Source organism: Theropithecus gelada, chromosome 11, assembly GCF_003255815.1.
Source record: "Theropithecus gelada isolate Dixy chromosome 11, Tgel_1.0, whole genome shotgun sequence".
In the NCBI taxonomy this organism is placed as follows: Eukaryota; Metazoa; Chordata; class Mammalia; order Primates; family Cercopithecidae; genus Theropithecus; species Theropithecus gelada.
The window spans coordinates 95,741,819-95,763,697 of NC_037679.1; the positions used below are offsets into that span (position 1 = coordinate 95,741,819).

At 42.0% G+C, this 21,879-nt stretch overlaps 1 pseudogene; it reads left to right on the forward strand.

The window, feature by feature from the left end:
• Positions 1 to 6,709: 6,709 nt before the first annotated feature.
• Positions 6,710 to 8,021, forward strand: LOC112633991 (annotated as a pseudogene).
• The last annotated feature ends 13,858 nt before the right edge of the window (positions 8,022 to 21,879 follow it).

A 21,879-nucleotide genomic window follows, 5' to 3' on the forward strand; every position in this document is an offset into this window, starting at 1 on the left:
TGCAGTGAGCCGAGATCACACCATTGCACTCCAGCCTGGGTGACAAGAGTGAAACTCCATCTCAAAAAAAAAAAAAGAAGTATAGTATGTTAATTACATAAATCAATAACAGAGGCACGTATTGTCGCCAGGTTTTCTGTATCATACATAACCGTATGTGCTATAGTTTTTACACAACTGGCAGTGAAGTAGGTTTGTTTACACCAGCATCACCACGAACACATGAGTAACGAGCAATGTGTTGTGCTGTGATGTTGTGACAGCTATGATGTCCCTAGAGATAGGATGTCACTAGGAATTTCTCACCTTCGTTATAATCTTACGGATATTCTTATGTCAGATATGTGATCCATTGTTAACCAAAACATCATTATGCAGCACATGACTGTGTGTATCTCTTCTCCTGGTTCTGCTTCTCTGGTTGAAACCTGACTGGTACAATACACAAACACCAATTGTCCCTCATGGTGTCCTTCGATGGGTCTTAGGAGATCCTACACAGAGATACCTCCCTGGGGAATTTCTGCAGGGCATCGTTCCCCGATACAGGTGAGATGCTCTCTGGAAGGCCTCCTGTGACTTTACCTTAGCTCTCCACTTCTAGTGAAGCATCCAACATGGCTTTTTTCTTGTAGGCTCTCCTCAGCAATAGGGAGTCCGCTTGGATGAAGCCCTCCGTAGAGGACTGAAACCCACATCCGCTTCTTCTGGGATGAGGGGAGCTCATATACCCGCTCACCAAATAACAAAGCTGCACCTTGAAGCCACCCCACCGTACCCTGTCATCAGGAGCAACTTCTGCTAACTTCTCACCACTGGGCCTCTCTAAACAATAGTCACACAGAAGTGTCTTTGTCCTCTTCAATAAGGGACATGGGTCACGTTCTTCCAAACACTTTTTTGTTCTCCATGCTGTCTCAAATTTACAAGCTCCCGTAGTCAAGCAAGCGTAGAGTCAAGGAGTAAGACTCTGTCCACCTTCAGCAAGCAGCGCCCAATCTCTCCAAAGTGCCCTCTTGTTTCACCTCTCACTTGGAATCAGGGTGGGAGGGGATATACCCCAGTCATCCTTTTCGGTTTGTTTTAAGAGTCTCATTCTGTCACCCTAGCTGGAGTGCAGTGGTATGATTGTAGCTCACTGTAGCCTCTATCTCCCAGTCTCAAGCAATCCTCTCTCGCCTCAGCCTCCCTGGTAGCTGGGACTACAGACGTGCACCACCATGCCCAGCTAACTTTTTTATTTTTTTTATTTTTATTAGAGATGACAACTTGCTATGTTCCCCAGGCCAGTCTTGAACTCCTAAGCTCAAGCAATCTTCCCGCCTTGGCCTCCCAAAGTGCTGGGGTTACAAGTGTAAGCCACCACACCAGACGCCAGCAATCTTTCAATTCACAAATTCTTTAAAATAATTTGTCTCTGCAATCATGTAATCACCGGCAGGTTCTTCCTGCCCTCTGCACAGGCAACAGCAATTCACTGAGACTACGGCACAGCAGTAAAGAAAGAGTTTGATTGACAGGAGGCTAACTCATGGAGTAGAACCAGAAGTATCACTCAAATCAGTCTCCGGGAAGGCTCGAAGTTTAGGGGTTTTAAAGGATAGTTGGTGGTCAGAGGACTAGAGAATGGGGAATATTGATTGATTGGGGTCAAATCATAGGGGTGTGAAAAATAGTCTTCAGGCACTGACTTGCCTCTGGGTAGGGCCGCAGGACTGATTGACTCATGAGTTGCAGGTCTGGCTCGAGTCAGCTGGTCTTGAGAAATGTAACAGTCTGAAAAAAATCTCAAAAGGCCAGTTTTGGGTTCTATAATAGTAGATGTTATCTATAGGAGTAATTGGGGAAGTTACAAATCTTGTGACCTCCAGAACAACGGCTGGTTATCATTTAACTTTGCCCACATTTCAGCAGAATTCAGGCCCCTCTCATAATCCTAACCTGTGGCCTTTCATTGGTTGTACAGAGGTGGTTTAGTTTTAGGAAAGGGCTATTATCATCTTTGCTTTAAGGTTAAAGTATAAATTAAGTGCCTCCCGAAGTTAGTTTGGCCTACACTGAGGAATCACCAAAGACATCTTGTAGCTTAGAAGCAAAATGGAGTCGACTATGTCAGTTTTCTCTACTGTCATAATTTTGCAAAGGTGACTTCATTAAGTCTCTGTCTTTTCCTGATATAGTCTGTTGGTAATTGTCCTTAGACCAGTTTTGGAAAGTCCTGTAGGGTATGCTAAGAACTCTCTTTGGAATATAGGATTTCTTAACACCTATTGTTCTCAGCTTTAGATTTTAGCCAAAATTCTGAGTCAACCAAAAAATAATCTCTTTCTAGTATTTTGTTATACTCATCACTGAGTAGCTTTTTGCACCCTCAAAAAAATCAATTAATCATAGGTGAGCTTCTGTGATGATTAATTTTATGTGTCAGCTTAACAGGGCCATGAAATATCCAGATACCTGGTTAAGTATTACTTCTGAGTGTGTCTGTTCAGATGTTTCCACTAGAGATTAGTATTTACATTAGCGGACTGACTAGAGCAGATGCCCTACGTGGTTGAGCATCATCCAATTCAGTGAAAGTCTGAACAGAACAAAAAGACAAGGGAAGGGACAGTTCTCTTTCTCTCTCTCTCTCTGTCTCTCTCTCTCTCTCTCTTTCGCCCCCCATCTCTCTCTCTCTGCTCACTGTTTGAGGTGGGATACTAGTCTTCTTCTGCCCTCGGACTGTGACTTACATCATCAGCACTCCTGGTTCTCGGGTCTTCAAACTTGACTGGAACTTATACCATCAGACCTCTAGTTCTCAGGCATTTGGACTTAGACTAGAACTCACACCATCAGTTCTCCTGGTTCTCAGAATTTGGGGCTTGGACTGGACTACATCACCAGCTTTCCTGAGTCTCCAGCTTGCAGATACCAGACTGTGGGACTTCTCAGCTTCCAAAATCATATGAGCCAATTCCTCATGATGAATCTCTTTCTATATCCTATTGATTCTGTCTCTCTGGAGAACCCTGATTCATATAGATTTTGGTATGGAGGACTAAGCTCTGATTTTTTATCTTGCCCAAATTCTTACCTAAGGGGTCTAGGGAATCATGCCCTACAAACCATAAATTCTCATCAGATGGGTTTTATTTGACCCTATGTATCGTGACTTACTTTTCAATCTGATGCTGGCATAACATTACAAGACAATGAAAAAGTATTTCACCCCAAAATATATTTCCTGGCCATACCTTGAAATTGCCCTGCAAAGTCTCTTCTGGGAAAAATCCATAGAATCCCCTTTCCCCTTTGTTTTCCTTCCTTCCTTTCCAGATCCAGGAGATAATCAACTGAGAGCAAGGCACCCTTTTAGGTCTGATAAGAAACATTTCACAACCTGCTGTCTCTCTGAAGTCTGCTATCTGAGAGATTCCTCTGCACAATAAAACTTGGTCTCCACAATCCTTTATCTTCACCTGAACACTCCTTTCTGTCGATCTCAGGTCTTTGTTGTGGGTTGAACTATGTCTCCCCAAAAAAGATATGCTGAAGCCCTAACCCTCAGTACCACAGGATGTGACCTTCTTTGGGAATCGGGTTGTTGAAGATGTAATTAAAGATGAGGTCATTGTGGAGTACTGTGGGCCCCTAATCCAATATGACGGGTGTCCTTATAAGAAGACAATCATGTGAAAAAAGACACAGGGAAAATGCCATTTGAAGACAGAGGATTTGAGTGATCGGTTACAATCCAAAGAATACATGGGGCTCTTGGAAGCTGGGAGAGATGCATAGAACAGATTCTCCCCGAGAAGGAACGAACCCTGCCAACACCTTGACTTTGGGCCTCCAGAACTATCAGACAATACATTTCTGCTGGCTTTAGCCACCAGGTTTATGGTACTTTGTCAGGAAATTAATATGAGTCAGACAAACTCAACCAATTATCAGCCAGAAAATATTTAAATTTACCTGTAGCCTGGAAGCCCTTACTTTGAGTTGTCCCACCTTCCTGAATGAAACCAATGTATTTCTTAAGTGTATTTGATTGACGTCTCATGCCTCCCTGAAACATATGAAACTAAGCTGTGCCCCGACCACCTTAGGCATATGTTCTCAGGACCTCCTGAGGGCTGTCATGGGTCATGGTCACTCATATGTAGCTCAGAATAAATCTCTTAAAATGTTTTACAGAGTTTGACTATTTTTGTTGACAATATTTTGGCGCCCAAATACATGGGGCCTCAGAGAAGACTCAGGACGCTGAAAGACTAGCCCGAATCCAGAGCTAAGGTCCCAGCAGGGGCCCATCGAAGTCCCACTGAGTTCAAGTTTCTCTCCTGGTGGAACTGGTAAGTCCCCCCGAGCCCCAGACCTCCCTTTGGTTGACGGTCCTTGATTTATTCTGAGCTGGTTTTCTCCTAGGAAATTGTTGTTTAAGGATCCCAATTCTACTTCAGAGATGCATTCTAAAGGGAGTTCTCTATTGCTTTTTCTCCTAAAATTCATCTTGATTCAGTTTGTCTGTGTGCATTTGCGTGAGGAACTGAACTGTTGTTTTCATAGCTAAATGAGACTGAGTTTTTTAGCTCTGAAGAGAAAGGGCATTTGCTCCTCCCAGCTGAAAGGTGCCCCTGGGTGACCAGCGGCCTCACAGGAGTGTCTGGGGGGTTGAACCCTCGCCACGTGCAGCAGCCCTGGAGGGAAATCCCCAAAAAGAATTAATTCTAAAATTGTAAAATTAATTTCTGCCCACACTCTCATGCCGTTGCAACCTAGGCCTCCACAATTTGACCATTCTCTCACTACCCCCTGCCGGGAGATCCCATCCGGTGTGCTCACTGCAATACTTGTTAAATTGAAAACAGGTCACCCTATCTTGTCAACCTTTACACAGAACATCCCCACTCCTCTTTGCCTTAACTACAAGCCAACTGTTTCTTAAAAATTATCTCCTCACAAAATGAGGCTACTAAGTTGCAACGAGAGTGGAAGTAGTGGAAGAGAGGAAAGTCAGCATTTTTGTTATTGTTGTTTTCCTTGCTGACTCCAGACCATTGTTTCTTCATCACAGAAAAATGGTTCCTTTAGGCTGGGCACAGTGGCTCACGCCTGTAATCCCAGCACTTTGGGAGGCCAAGGGGCGGCGGATCACAAGGTCAGGAGTTCGAGACCAGTCTGGCCAACATAGTGAAACACTGTCTCTACTAAAAACACAAAAAATTAGCCAGGTGTGGTGGCAGGCCGCTGTAATCCCAGCTACTTGGGAGGCTGAGACAGGAGAATTACGTGAACCCAGGAGGTGGAGCTTGCAATGAGCCAAGATCTCACCATTGCACTTAAGCCCGAGCGACAGTGCCAGACTCCATCTCAAAAAAAAAAAAAACAATGGTTCCTTTAATGGATAGTGATAATAGCTGCACAACAGGGTGAACGTAATTAATGTCACTGAATTATACACTTAGAAATGGTTAAAGTGATAAACTTCATATTATGTACACTTTATCACAATAAAAACAATACCCTCAAAAAATGGCTTCTTTGAGGCACATGCCACCTGCCCACCCCATCCACTACCCCTTCTCATCACTTTCATCTTCAAACTTTTTCCTTCCCTCTCAATAATCCAAGACTTTGCCCAGAACTCAGTCCATCTTCTCTCTTCCAAGTTAGATATCACAACTGCAAAAATTAACTACAGATCAAAATGTGAAACCAAATAATAATTAAAGCCAGTTTAAGAGAGGGCAGGGCACAGTGGCTCACACCGTAATCTCAGCACTTTGGGAGGCCAAGGCGGGTGGATCACCTGAGGTCAGGAGTTTGGCCAATATGGCGAAATCCCGTGTCTACTAAAAAGACAAAAATTAGCCGAGTGTGGTGGCACGTGCCTGTAATCCCAGCTACTTGGGAGGCTGAGGCATGAGAATCGCTTGAACCCGGGAGGCGGAGGTGGTTGCAGTGAGCCGAGATCATGCCATTGCGCTCCAGCCTGCGCAACACAGAGAGACTGTCTCAAATAAATTAATTAATTAAAAATATAAACTTATTAGAAAAAAAAATTTGGAAAAATACAAGTAAAATCCCAAGCAGGCAATTCTAGGTGGAATACCAAAATCCACAATAAGGGGAAAACAATGACAGTTTTGACTTTGTTAAAACTTAAAATGAGGAGGGGGGATTGGGGAGATATTCTTCAAAATATACCAAATTTCAGTTGGAGAGGAGGAATAAGTTCAAGAGGTCTATTGTGCAACGAAGTAACTGTAGTTAATAACAGCTTATTCAGGCCGGGGGCCGCAGCTCACGCCTGGAATCCCAGCACTTTGGGAGGCCAAGGCAGATGGATCACTTGAGATCAGGAGTTCAAGACCAGCCTGGCCAACATGGTGAAACCCCGTCTCTACTAAAAATACAAAAATTAGCCAGGCCTGGTGGTGCACGCCTGTAATCTCAGCTACTTGGAAGGCTGAAGCAGGAGAATCGCTTGAGTCCGGGAGGCAGAAGTTGCAGTGAGCCGAGATCGCACCATTGCACTCTAGCCTGGGCAACAAAAGTGAAACTCCATCTAAAAAAAAAAAAATAAATAAAAAATTAAAACACACACACACACACAAAATGTACTGTATTCTTGAAAATTGCTAAGAAAACAGATTTTGCCTTTCTGCCCTCGGACGCCACCGAGGAAGCCGTTGTTAAAGACTCTCTTCTCCCTGCCATCATGTCTAAGTCAGAGTCTCCTAAAGAGCCTGACCAGCTGAGGAAGCTCTTCATTGGAGGGCTGAGCTTTGAAACAACCAATGGGAGACTGAGGAGCCACTGTGAGCCTGGGGAATGCTCAGGACTGTGTGGTAATGAGAGTCCCAAACACCAAGCGCTCCAGGGGCGTTGGGCTTGTCACCTATGCCACTGTGGAGGAGGTGGACGCAGCCATGAATGCAAGGCCACACAAGGTGGGTGGAAGAGTTGTGGAACCAAAGAGAGCTGTCTCAAGAGAAGATTCTCAAAGACCAGGTGCCCACTTCACTGTGAAAAAGATGTTTCTTGATGGCATGAAATAACACACTGAAGCCTCCTGTAATCCCAGCACTTTGCGGGGCCGAGGCAGGGGATCAAGAGGTCAAGAGATCGAAACCATCCTGGCCAAAATGGTGAAATCCCATCTCTACTAAAAATACAAAAATTCCCCGGGCGTGGTGGCGCACGCCTATAGTCCCAGCTACTCAGGAGGCTGAGGCAGGAGAATCGCTTGAACCCGGGAGGCAGAGGTTGCAGTGAGCCAAAATCATGCTGTTTCTCTCCAGCTTGGGTGACAGAGCCAGACTCTGCCTCAAAAAAAAAAAAAGAAAAGAAAAGAAGAAGAAGACACTGAAGAACATCACCTAAGAGATTATTTTGAACAGTTTGAAAAAATTGAAGTGATTGAAATCATGACTGACTGAGGCAGTGGCAAAAAAGGGGGTTTTGCCTTTTGTAACCTTTGACAACCATGACTCGGTGGATAAGACTGTCATTCAGAAATACCATACTGTGAATGACCACAACTGTGAAGTTAGGAAGGCACTGTCAGAGCAAGAGATGGCTAGTGATTCATCTAGCCGAAGAGGTCAAAGTGGTTCTGGACACTTTGGCCGTGGTCGTGGAGGTGGTTTTGGTGGGAGTGACAACTTTGGTAGTGGAGAAAACTTCATGGTCGTGATGGCTTTGGTGGCAGCCATGGTGGTGGTGGATATGGTGGCAGTGGGGATGGCTATAATGGATTTGGTAATGATGGAAGCAATTTGGTAAGTGGTGGAAGCTACGATGATTTTGGTAATTACAACAATCAGTTTTCAAATTTTGGACCCATGAAGGGAGAAATCTTTGGAGTCAGAAGCTCTGGCCCCTGTGGTGGTGGAGGCCAATACTTGACCAAACCAAGAAACCAAGGTGCCTATGGCGGTTCTAGTAGCAACAGTAGCTATGGCAGTGGCAGAAGATTTTAATTAGGAAACAAAGCTTAGCAGGACAGGAGAGCCAGAGAAGTGACAGGGAAGCTACAGGTAACAACAGATTTGTGAACTCAGCCAAGCACAGTGGTGGCAAGGCCTAGCTGCTACAAAGAAGATATGTTTTACACAAATACTCATGTGTATGGGCAAAAAACTTGAGGACTGTGTTCGTGACTAATTGTATAACAGGTTATTTTAGTTTCTGTTCTGTGGAAAGTATAAAAGCATTCAACCAAGGGTTTTAGTGTAGACTTCTTTTTTTGCACCCATGCTGTGGATTGCTAAATGGAATAGTCTGATCGTGATGCCGAATAAACATCTTTTTTTTTTTTTTTTTTTTTGAGACGGAGTCTCGCTCTGTCGCCCAGGCTGGAGTGCAGTGGCCGGATCTCAGCTCACTGCAAGCTCCACCTCCTGGGTTTACGCCATTCTCCTGCCTCAGCCTCCTGAGTAGCTGGGACTACAGGCGCCGCCACTACGCCTGGCTAATTTTTTGTATTTTTCAGTAGAGATGGGGTTTCACCATGTTAGCCAGGATGGTCTCGATCTCCTGACCTCATGATCCGCCCGTCTCGGCCTCCCAAAGTGCTGGGATTACAGGCTTGAGCCACCGTGCCCGGCCGAATAAACATCTTTTTTAAAAAAGAAAAAGAAAATAGATTTTAAGTGTTCTCACCCCACACACATAAATATGTGAGGTAATGCATATGTTAATTAGCTCATTTACCCATTCCACAATGTATATATATTTCAAAACAACATGTTATATGTTGTAATATATACAATTTTTATTTGTCAATAAAAAAAAACAAAAACAAGTCATCCACAGTGATACACACCTGTGGTCCCAGCTACTCAGGAGGTTGAGGCAGGAGCATCACTTGAGCACAAGAGGTCGAGGCTACAGTCAGCCATGATCAGAGCACTGCACTCCAGCCTGGGCAAAACCGTGAGCACCTGTCTCTAAAATACACACACACACACACACACAGACAGTCACACACAGACACACACAGATACACACACACACAGACACACACACAATTTTTAAAAAACTTATAATGCATGAATAGAAAGAAAATAAATGCTGGCTCAAGCCTGTAATCCCAGCACTTTGGGAGGCCGAGACGGGCGGATCACGAGGTCAGGAGATCGAGACCATCCTGGCGAACACAGTGAAACCCCGTCTCTACTAAAAAATACAAAAAAAAAACTAGCCGGGCGAGGTGGCGGGCGCCTGTAGTCCCAGCTACTCGGAGGCTGAGGCAGGAGAATGGCGTAAAACCCGGGAGGCGGAGCTTGCAGTGAGCCAAGGTCCGGCCACTGCACTCCAGCCTGGGCAACAGAGTGAGACTCCGTCTCAAAAAAAAAAAGAAAAGAAAATAAATGCTCCATAATGTTTTAAGAAAACAAATAACATAAAATATTTGCAACACATATGACTGACAAGCAGGTGGCATGTGCCTCAAAGAGTGCCTACAGATTGATAAGAAAAAAAGACAAAAAAAAAAAAGCAAACCCTGATAGACTGAATAGCCAAAGGATATAAACATGAAACTCAGAGTAAATACAAATAACTAACTTACTTGAGAAGATGCTCAAAGCCAGTAGTAGTCTGGAAAGCACAAATGATGACAAAGCTATCACATCCCTCTTTCCCCACAAAAATAGTAATAATAATAATTAGCCAGACTTGAAAACATTGAGAACACATGGAGCTGAGAGGGACCTAGGTCGGGTACCGTCATCCGTTGCCGGCGGGAGGAAAATTGCTCCAGCCTTTTTGAAAAGTAATCCATTTGTATTATTAACACTTTTGCTTTGGCATTTGTTTTGGCTCATGATTTCAAAACACGAGAAAACAGAATACATGTACAAAAATGTTCACTGTGATGTTTTATTTCGTCTCCTACACTATTACTCCCAAATCTTTTCCTATACATGTCCCTCACTTCAGGGACCCTATTATTTGGTTTTCTCGCCTACTTCTCTTTTCTGACACCTCTTCTCTTCCCCTGAAACCACGCTGTAACATCCTCTCCCTCCATCCTTCTTGCTATTTGATTTCTCTATTTTTATGACTAATCCCATGTGGCCTGCTGCCAAAAAGTATGCAATAGTACAGACTGAAATCACTAAAAATATATGGCCTCCTGCCGCAGTCAAGCTCGCAGAGCTGCCCAGCAATGTCGTGCCTCCAGGCAGATGTCTCTCTTTGCCGTTTGTGATTATTCCAAAATTCCGCTGTCCACAGACCCCCAAACCTATTATTTCCTCTCTCCTTCTTAGTACATGACCTTGTCTTTGATTTCACTGAGAAAATGAAGTTCACCAGGCAAGAACAGTTTATTTTCCTATCACTTGTAATCAACCCATCAGAATCCTCACCCATCTTTCCTTCTTCCGTGGGAAAGGGGCACTCTTCACTCTTTCTACCCAAGGTTACTTCTTCCAGTTGTCCAGTCAGCTTCATATTCATCCACTGACTCAAGAATTTTGGTCTCTAAAGGATTCTCTCTCACATGCTTTTTTTTTATTTATTTATTTTTTTTTTTGAGATGAAGTCTCACTCTGTCATCCAGGCTGGAGTGCAATTGCGCGATCTCAGCTCACTGCAAACTGCACCTCCTGGGTTCAAGTGATTCTCATGCCTCAGCCTCCTGAGTAGCTGGGACTACAGGCATGTGCTACCACACCCAGCTAATTTTTGTATTTTTAGTAGAGACTGGGTTTCACCATGTTGGCCAGACTGATCTCAAACTCCTGGCCTCAAGTGATCTGCCTGCCTTGGCCTCCCAAAGTGCTGATTACAGGCATGAACCACTGCAACCAGCCACACCCACATGCATTTTTAATATCTCCCTTTTGACATAATTTTGTTACCTCAGGTTACAAAATGTGCTACTCTCTTCTATCTGTATTTTAAGGTATATTGACCCAACATATGACTCTACTTAGATATTATCTCTTTCCTTCCTGTCTTAACCAAACTGTGAACCATCTAAACTCATTGTTTCCACTCCCTTACTTGTATTACCAGTCTGCTAAAATTTCACCTGTCCACCACACCAGTGCAGAATGATAAACATGACCTTCATATTGCCATTTCCATTGAATACGCTCCTCTCATTATGTTACTTTACAACTTTTTGACATTTTGTTCTAATGAGTGCTCCCTCCCCCTTGAAAACCACTGCTTCTTTAGCTTTCATCACATCATTTTTATGCTTTCCTCTGTGCCATGAATTTTCTTCTCTCCTCTTTATTTCCTTTCCCTTCTCATTGCTAATATAGAAACAAAGACTTTACTATCACCAAAACTTTGCCATGTGAGAGCATTACTAGCAAGGGAAAGATGTGGATTGTAGATGTCCCAATGTGAAGAATCTGAAAGACCTCCTTCTAAGGAAAAACCCCTCATTATCCTTCAAAAATGGAACCAGGAATGAAGTCATCATAATCATGAAGAGCCTGGGGTTCACCTTATCTCTGCCTTGTGAGGGTATAAAGATATAGGCACCCAAATTTATACATTGTTGGAGAGTTTAAATTGGTGGGACCATTTAAAGCTGTCATAAAATTTAAAATGCATATTGCCATTAACTCAGTGATTTCCCCCAACATATTCACACATATGCAAAATGTATAAAAAGAACATTTATCTAAAATCTATAGTAAAACCCACAGGACCAAGAACAGATTAAACAATTTTTAAAAAGAAAAACAAAGTTGGAGGACTATACTACCCTATAGTCTTACTTTTAGACTTACTATAAAATTACAATGGGGTAGAAGTGACAGGATAGATATACTTTGAAAAGGAACAGAAGAGAATGCAGAAATAAACCCATGTGTTGGCCAGGCATGGTGGCTCACACCTGTAATCTCAGCACCTTGGGAGGCTGAGGCAAGCAGATCGCCTGAGATCAGGAGTTTGAGACCAGCCTGGTCAACATAATGAACCCTTATCTCTACTAAAAATACAAAAATTAGCCAGGCATGGTGGTGCATGCCTGTGATCCCAGCTACCCAGGAGGCTGAGGCAGGAGAATCACTTGAACCCAGGAGGAGGAGGTTGCAGTAAGCTGAGATCATGCCACTGCACACCATCCTGGGCAATAGAGTGAGACTCTGGCTTGAAAAAAAAATCCGTGTGTTCATGATCAGTTGATGAATTTCAACATAGGTGCCAAAAGAATTTAATGGGAAAAGAATACTTATTTCAATAAATGGCTCTAAAATAATTTGGCATTTATAAGAAAAAAAAATCTCAACCCATACCTCACACCACATATAAAAGTTATAAAAAAGCAGGCTGGATGCACCAAGGTGGGCGGATCACGAGGTCAGGAGATCGAGACCATCCTGGCTAACATGGTGAAACCTCGTCTCTACTAAAAATACGAAAAATTAGCCGGGCGTGGTGGCAGGCGCCTGTAGTCCCAGCTACTCAGGAAGCTGAGGCAGGAGTATGGCATGAACCAGGGAGGCGGAGCTTGCAGTGAGCAGAGATCACACCACTGCACTCTAGCCTGGGCAACAGAGCAAGACTCCGTCTCAAAAGAAAAAAAACAGACTGGATGCTGTGGCTTATGCCTGTAATCCCAGTAGCCCAGGAGACCAAGGCTAGAGGATCACTTAAGGCCAGGAGATCCAGACAAGTCTGAGCAACACAGTGAAACCCCATCTCTACAAAATTTTTTTTTTAATTGGCCAGGCATGCTGGCATTCACCTGTGGTTCCAGTTAGCTGTAAGGCTGAGGCAAGAGGATTTTGAGCCCAGGAGTTTAAGACTACAGTGAACTATGATGGTGCCACTGCATTCCAGCCTGGGTGATACAGCAAGATCATCTCTTTAAAAAAAAAAAAAGAAGTTAAATACATTACCAACCTAAATGTAAAACCTAAAACTATAAAATTTCTAGAAGACATCGTTAAGGCAAACTTTGTGGCCTTGGACTAGGCAAAGATTTCCTTAACAACATACAAAAAGAGTAAGCTAGAATGCAAAAGATTGAATAGGAAAAGCAAATCAAAATCTGTTTCTCCCATACTATACTCTCATAACAGAATGCTTTTGTGACCAAATGCCTAGGGATGTTTCCTCACACACCAAGCAAGCGATCGATTCTGCAGTGAATTCTCCAGAGGTCACCAGCTGAGTGTCCTCTAACTCAGTTCAATTCTGATACTATCTACCTGGAGGTAGCATCAGATCCCACAAGGTCAGGGCTCAGTCCCACAAGACTGTCTCCCACTTCCAATGCCAGTCCCAAGCACAGGATGTGGCCTGAGTTTCTGACTGATTGGCTTTAAATCTGGGTATCCCTGACACCCTCCTCTGGTCCAGTTTGCTCGATGGCCCACAGAACTCAGGAAAACACTTAAGGTTTATTCATTTATTTTAAAGAATATTACAAAGGATACAGATGAATGGCCAGACGGAAGGGATGCATGGGGTAAGCCATGTAAGAAGGTGCACAGATTTTCCAGGCCCCACACAGGTGCACCACCTGTGAGAAACCACCACCCGTTCAGCTGTCCAGAAGCTCTTGGAACCAGTTATTTTGGGTTTTTATGGACGTTTCATTACATAGGCATAATTGATAACATCATTGACCATCATTGATGGCCGTCGATCAACTCAACCTTCAACCTCCCTGGAGTTGAGGGGTGGGGCTGAAAATTCCAGCCCTCTAATCATGCCTTGGTCTTATTGGTGACCACCCCGATCCTAAAACTATCTAGGAGCCCCCAGCCACCAGTCATTCATTAGCATACATAACACACTCTTATCACTCCGGAGATCCCAAGGGTTCTAGAAGCTATATGTCAGGAAATGGTAGGAAGACAAAATATATATAGTCATGCACACATAACAATGTTTATGTCAGCAATGAACCATATATACACTGTGTTCCCATAAAACTGTAATGGAGCTAAAAAATTTCTGTTGCCTGGTGATTCCATGACGTTGTAGCTCAAGGCACTGCACAAACACTGTTGTAGTAAGGCAGGTGCAAATAAACTCACTGTGCTGCCAGTCACATAAAAGTATAGCACATACAATTAGGTACAGTACATGATACTTGATAATGATAATAAACAACTGTTATTGTTTATGTATTTAGTATCCTTTTGTTTTTTTAGAGATGGGGTCTGGCTATGTGGCCCAGACTGGAATGTGGTGGCTATTCACAAGCACAATGAAACCACTCAACAGCCTCAACCTCCTGGGCCCAAGGGATCCTCCCATCTCAGCCTCCCAAGTAGCCAGGATTACAGGTACATGCCATGGCACCCAGCTATTTCTTATATTTTTAATCATTATTTTAGAGTCTATTCCTTCTACTTATTAAGAAAAAAAAAAGTTAACTATAAAACAGCCTCAGGCAGGTCCTTCAGGAGGTGTTGCCAAAGAAGGCATTGTTATAATCGCAGGTGTCAGCTCCATGCCTTACTTCCCAAGAAGACCTTCCAGTGGGACAAGATGTGGAGGCGGAAGACAGTGATACTGATGATCCTGTCCCTGTGTAGCCCTAGGCTAATGTGCATGTGACCTGATGATGATCAGGTATGATGAAACAGTTCATATACCTGTTTGCCATTTCAATGTCTTCTTTCGAAAAATGTCTATTCAGACCTTTTGCCCATTTTTAAATCGTGTTATTAGATTTTTTTTCCTGTTGAGTTGTTTGAGCTCTTTATATATTCTGGTTATTAATCCCTTGTCAGATGGATAGTTTGCAAACGTTTTCTCCCATTCCGTAGGTTATCTCTTCACTTTTTAAATTGTTTCCTTTGCTGGGCAGAAGTTTTTAACTGGATGCCATCCTATTTATTCATTTTTGCTTTGGATGCCTGTGCTTGTGGGGTATTACTCAAGAAATCTTTGCTCAGACCAATGTCCTAGAGAATTTCCTCAATGTTTTCTTTTAGTAGTTTCATAATTTGAAGTCTTATATTTAAGTTGTTAATTTTATTTAATTTTTGTATATGAAGAGAGAGGAGGGTCTAGTTTCTTTCCTTTCCTTTTTTTTTTTTTTTTTTAATAGAGACGAGGTCTCACTGTGTTGCCCAGGCTGGTCTCAAACTCCTGAGCTCAAGTGATCCTCCTACCTCAGCCTCAGAAAGGTCTAGTTTCATTCTTCTGTATATCAATATCCAGTTTTCTAGCACTATTTATTGAAGAAACTGTCCTTTCCCCAGTGTTTATTCTTCATACCTTTGTTGAAAATGAGTTCACTGTAAATGTATGGATTTACTTATGAATTCTCTATTCTGTTCCATTGGTCTATGTATCTGTTTTCAATGCCAGTGCCATGCTGTTTTAGTTACTATAGCTCTGTAATATAATTTGAAGTCAGGTAATATGATTCCTCTGATTTTTTGTTTGTTTGTTTTGGTTTTTTTGCTCAGGATGGCTTTGACTATTCTGGGTTTGTGGTTCCATATAAATTTTAAGGTTACTTTTTCTATTTCTGTGAAGAATGTCATGGGTATTTTCATAGGAATTGTATTAAATTTCATCTGATGCTTTAGGTACTATGGATGTTTTAACAGTGTTGATGATTCCAATCCATAAACATGAAATATCTTTCTACTGTTTTTGTGTTCTCTTCAATTTTTTGCATCAGTGTCTTATAGTTTTCACTGTATGGTTTTCACTTCTTTGGTTAATTCCTAGTAATTTTATTTTATTTGTAGCTATTGTAAATAGGATTACTTTCTTGATTTCTTTTTCAGATTGTTCACTGTTGGTATATAGAAATGCTGCTGATTTTTTGTAGGTTGATCTTGTAAGATCAACCTACAAAAAATTTGTTAATCAGTTTTAATAGTTTTTTGGTGAACTCTTTCAGGTTTTTGCAAATATAATATCACATCATCTACAAACAAGAATGATTTGACTTCTTCCTTTCTGGTGTGAATGCCCTTCCTTCCTTTCTCTTTTCTGATTGCTCTAGCTAGGACATCCAGTACTATATTGAATAACAGTGGTGAAAATGGGCATCCTCGTCATGTTCCAGATCTTAGAGGAGACACTTTCAGGTTTTCCCCATTACGTATAATACTAGCTGTGGGTCTGTCTCATATACGGCTTTTATTATGTTGAGGTATGTCTTTGTATACCCAATTTTTTAGCGTTTTTATCATGAAAGGATGTTGAATTTTATCAAATGCTTTTTTGGCATCAATTGAAAAAATCCTATGGTTTTTGTCCTTCATTCTGTTGATATGATGTATCACATTGATTGATATGTGTATGTTGAACTATCCTTGCATCCCTGGGATAAATCCCATTTTGTCATGATGGCACGATCTCGGCTCACTGCAACCTCCACCTCCCTGGTTCAAGCAATTCTCCTGTCTCAGCTTCCCGGGTAGCTGGGATTACAGGTGCCCACCACCATGCCTGGCTAATTTTTGTATTTCTAGTAGAGATGAAGTTTCACCATGTTAGTCAGGCTGGTCTTGAACTCCTGACCTTTGGATCTGCCCACCTTGGCCTCCCTGTTTGAAATTTTTTAAATGTGTCTTTGGTTTTGTATCAGGGTAATACTGGCCTCATAGAATGAGTTTGGAAGCATTCCCTCCTCTTCTATTTTTTAAAATAGTTTGAGGGCTGGGCACGGTGGTTTGCACCTGTAATACCAGCACTTTGGGAGGCTGAGGCAGGTGGATCACTTGCAGTCAAGATTTCAAGACCAGTCTGGCCAACATAGCAAAACCCCATCTCTACTAAAAATGAAAAAATTAGCCAGGTGTGGTGATGCACACCTGTAATCCCAGCTACACAGGAGGCTGAGGCATGAGGAATCACTTGAGCCCAGCAGGCAGAGGTTGCTGTGAGCCGGGACTGTGCCACTGCACTCCAGCCTGGGCAACAAAGCAAGACACTGTCTTAAAATAAAATAAAATAAAATAAAATAAAATAAAATAAAATAAAATAAAATAAAATAAAATAAAATAAAATAATTTGTGTAGGATTGGTATTAGTTCTTCTTTAAATGTTTGGGAAATTTCAGCAGTGAAGCCATTCGGTCCTGGGCTTTATTTTCCTGGGAGACATTTTGTTACAGCTTCAACCTCATTACTCATTGTTGATCTGTTCAAGTTTTGGATTTCTTCATGGTTCAGTCTTGATAGGTTGTATTTGTCTAGGAATTTATCCATTTCTTCTAGGTTTTTCAATTTAATGGCATATAGTTGCTTGCAGTAGCCTCTAATCATCCTTTGAATTTCTGCCGTGTTAGTTGTAATGTCCCCTTTTTTTAACCTCTGATTTTACTCATTTAGATCGTCTCTCTTTTTTTCTTAAGTAATATGGCTAAAGGTTTGCTGATTTTATCTTTTAGAAAAACCAACTTGTGGTTTCACTGATCTTTTGTATCTTTTTTCATGTCAATTTCATTTACTTCTCCTCTGATCTTTATTATTTCTTCTACTAATTTTGGGTTTGGTTTGCTCTTGCTTTTCTAGTTCTTTAAGATGCATTGTTAAGTTGTTTATTTGAGGCATTTTTACTTTTTTGATGTAGGCAGTTTTAGGTATAAACTTTCCTCTCAGTACTGCTTTCACTGTGTCCCATAGATTTTGGTATTATGTTCCCATTATTATTTGTTTTCAGAAGTTTTTCATCTTCCTTCTTAATTTCTTCATTGGCTCACCTGTCATTCAGTAGCATATTTTTAATTTCCATGTGTTTATATAGTTTTCAAAGTTCCTCTTGTTACTGACTTCTAGTTTTTTTTCCATTGTAGTCAGAGAAGATACTTAACATGATTTCAATTTTTTTGAACTGTTAAAGACTTGTTTTGTGGCCAAATATATGATCTATCCTTGAGAATGATCCATATGCTAAGGAGAAGAATGCATACTCTGCAGTCATTAGATGAAATGTTCTGTAAATATCTATTAGATCCACTTGGTCTATAGGACAGATTAAGTCTGATGTTTCTTTATTGATGTTCTGTCTTGATGACATCTCTAATGCTGAGAGTGGGGTGTTGAAGTCTTTCAGCTATTACTGCATTGGGGTCTATCTCTTTCTTCAGCTCTAATATTTGCTTTATATATCTGGGTGCTCCAGTGTCAGGTGCATATTTCTTTACAATTAATTGTTATATCCTCTTGCTGAATTGACACCTTTATCATAAGGTCAAAGAGACCTTGTCTCTTTTTACAGTTTTTGTCTTGAAATCTATTTTATCTGACATAAATATAGCCAGTCCTGCTCTTTTTTGGTCTCCATTAGCATGGAGCATCTTTTTCCATCCCTTTGTTTTCAGTCTATGTGTGTTTTTATAAGTGAAACGTGTTTCTTGTAGGTGACAGATCGTTGGGTCTTGTTTTTTTATCCATTCAGCCACTCTATGTCTTTTGATTGGAGAGTTTAGTTCACTTACATTCAATATTGTTATTGATAAAACCTACTCCTGCCATTTTGTTATATGTCTTCTTGTTGTTTTGCGATCTTCTCTTCCTTCTTTCATTCCTTCCTGTTTTTCTCTTAGTGAAGGTGATTTCTTCTGGTGGTATGTTTTAATTTCTTGCTTTTTATTTTTTGTGTATCTGTTGTATGTTTTTTGATTTGAGGTTACCATAAGGCTTGCAAATATCATCTTATAACCCATTATTTTAAACTGATGACAACTTAACACTGATTGACTAAACAAAAAAGCAAAGAGAAAACTAATAAAAACTCTACACTTTAACTTCATGCCACCACTTTTGAACTTTTTGTTGTTCCTGTTTATGTTCTTGTACTGTCTATGTCTTAAAAAGTTGTGGCAGTTATTAATTTTTTGGTTAATCTTTTAGACTTTCTACTCAAGATATGAGTAGTTTATGCATCACAATTACAGTGTTACAATATTCTGTTTGTCTGTGTACTTACTATTACCAGTGAGTTTTGTACCTTCAGATGATTTCTTATTGCACCTTATGTTCTTTTCTTTCAGATTGAAGAACTCCCTTTAGCATTTCTTATACAACCGGTCTAGTGTTGACTAAATCCCTCTGCTTTTGTTTGTTTGGGAAAATCATTACTTCTCCTTCATGCTTGAAGGATGTTTTCACTAAATACATTACTCTAGGGTAAAAGTTTTTTTTCCCTTCGGCACTTTAAATATGTCATGCCACTCTCTCCTGACCTGTAAGGTTTCCACTGAGAAGTCTGCTGTCAGACAAACTTCTCCTTTGTATGGAACTCCTTTGTATGTTATTTCTTTTTTTCTTGCTGCTTTTATGATACTTTCTTTATCCTTGACCTTTGGAAGTTCAATTATTAAAGGTAGTCTTATTCGAGTTAAGTCTACTTGGTGTTCTATAACCTTCTTGTGCTTGAATATTGATATCTTTCTCTGGGTTTGGAGAGTTCCCTGTTATTATCCCTTTGCTTTCTACCCTGATCTCTGTCTCTACCCCCTATTTAAGGTCAATAACATTTAGATTTGGCCTTTTGAGGCTATTTTCTCCATCTTGTAGGCATGCTTCATTCTTTTCTGTTTTTTCTGTTGTCTCCTCTGACAGCATATTTTCAAACAACCTGTCTTTGAGCTCACTAATTCCTTCTTCTGACTGATCAATTCTGCTGTTGAGAGACTCTGATGCATTTTTCAGTAGGTTAATTGAATTTTTCAGCTCTAGAATTTCTGCTTGATTTTTCAAAATTATTTTTGTTAAATTTTTGCTCTCTTTGTTAAATTTTTCTGATAGGATTCTGAATTCCTTCTCTATGTTATTGATGTGGTTTGGCTGTGCCCCCACCCCAAATCTCATCTTGAATTGTAGCTCCCACAATTCCCACATGTTGTGGGATGGAGCTGGTGGGAGGCAATTGAAATATGGGGGTGGCTCTTTCCCATGCTATTCTCTTTATAGTGAATAAGTCTCACGAAATCTGATGGTCTTATGAAGGGAAGTTTCCCTGCACAAGTTCTCTTCTCTTGTCTGTTGCCATGTGAGACGTGCCTTTCACCTTCCACTGTAATTGTGAGGCCTCTCCAGTCATGTGGAACTGTGAGTCCATTAAACCTCTTTTTTTGTTTGTTTGTTTGTTTTTTTTGGTAAATTGCCCAGTCTCAGGTATGTCTTTATCAGCAGCATGTAAACAGACTAATACAATTGTCTTGAATTTCATCGAACTTCCTCTAAACAGCTATTTCACATACTCTGTCTGAATGGTCACATATCTCTGCATTCTGGCATTGGTCATTGGTGCCTTATTTAGTTCATTTGGTGACGTCATGTTTTCCTTGATTGTCTTGATGCTTGTGGATGTTTATTCATGTCTGGGCATTAAAGAGTTAGGTTTTTATTATAGTCTTTGCAGTCTGGGCTTGTTTGTACCCATCCTTCTTGGGAAAACTCTCCAGTCCTTCAAAGGGAAGTGTTGTGATCTAAATCTTTGGTCACTGCAGCTACATCTGCATTAGGAAGCACCACAAACCCAGTAACACTGTGACTCTTGCAGACTCATAGAAGTACCACCTTGGTGGGCTTGGGTGCGATACAGGAGAATTTACTAGATTAGCAGGCAGAGCCTCTTGTTATCTTCCATTGCTTTTCCCCAAAGAAACAGGGTCTCTCTCTCTCCATACTAAGCTATCTGGAGCTAGGGGAACAGTGACACAAGTACCCTTGTGGCCACCACCACTTGGAGTGCACTAGGTCAGACCTGAAGCCAGCATAGCACTGGGTCTCACCCAAGGCTTGTGGTGACCACTACCTGGCTATCACTGAAAGCCAAGGCCCAAGGGCTCTTCAGTAAGCTTATGGTGAATGTTGTCAGGCCTGGGTCTCTATCTTCAGGGCAATGGGCTCTCTCCCCTGTGACCCAGGGCAGGTCCACAAATGCTATCCAGGAGCCTGGAATCGAGGACCCCAGGTGCTTACTTGGTGCTCTATTCCACTGTAGCCAAGCTAATACCTAAGCTGCAAGACAAAGTCCCCATTAGTCTCAGGTTAAATCTCTCCTTATGTACGTCCAAACTCCCTCTCATTTCCTCAAGCAGAAGGAGTCTCTCCTCATGGCTACCATAGCTAAGAATGTGCTGGATCACACCAGAAGCCAGCATAACACTGGATCTCACCCAATACCTATGGCAAATACTGCCTGGGTACTGCTGCTGATTATTCAGGGCCAAAGGGCTTTTTAGTCAGCAGGTGATGAATCCTGCCTGGACTGAGTCCTTCCTTTCAAGGCAGCATGTTGCTTCTGGTCCAGAGTGTGTCTTAAAATATCATCCAGAAACTAGGTCCCAGAATAGAGACCTTAGGACTCTGCGTGGTGGTGCCCTATCCTTCTCTAGCTGAGCTGTATCCAAATTGCAAGGCAAAGTCCTCTTTAGTCTTCCATCTCCTCTCCTCAAGTGGAAGGAAGGAGTCTCTCCCAGAGCTGCAAGCTCCACTGCCTGGGGTTGGAGGAGGGGTTACACAAGCACTCCCTTGGCTACCCAGCTGGGGTCTCATTAGGTCACGTTCCCTCCAAGTCCACTGGCTCTGAGCCCAGCATAGCACCAGGACTTGCCCGGGAATTGTGGTCCTTGTAGCCTAGATTGCCTTTCAGGTTTATTTAGGATCCCAGAGTGCTTTAGCCTGCAGTGGTGGGACTAGCAGAAACTCAGGTTCCGACCACTGGGATGCGCCATTCCCCTGTGGCTAGGGATGGTCTAAATGCTCCCTCTGTGGGCAATGGCTAAATTCTGTCCCACGTTGCTATCTGCTTTGACAGGGCAGCACTGAGTTCCACTGCAAAGTCCCATAGTCACTGCACTCTTCCTCCCTGAAACACAGACTCTCTCTCCACCCCACACTGTGCTGCTGGGAGATGGGGAAGGGGTGGCACTGGCAAATCAAGACTGTCTCTCCTGCCCTCGTCAGTGCCTCTTTTGTT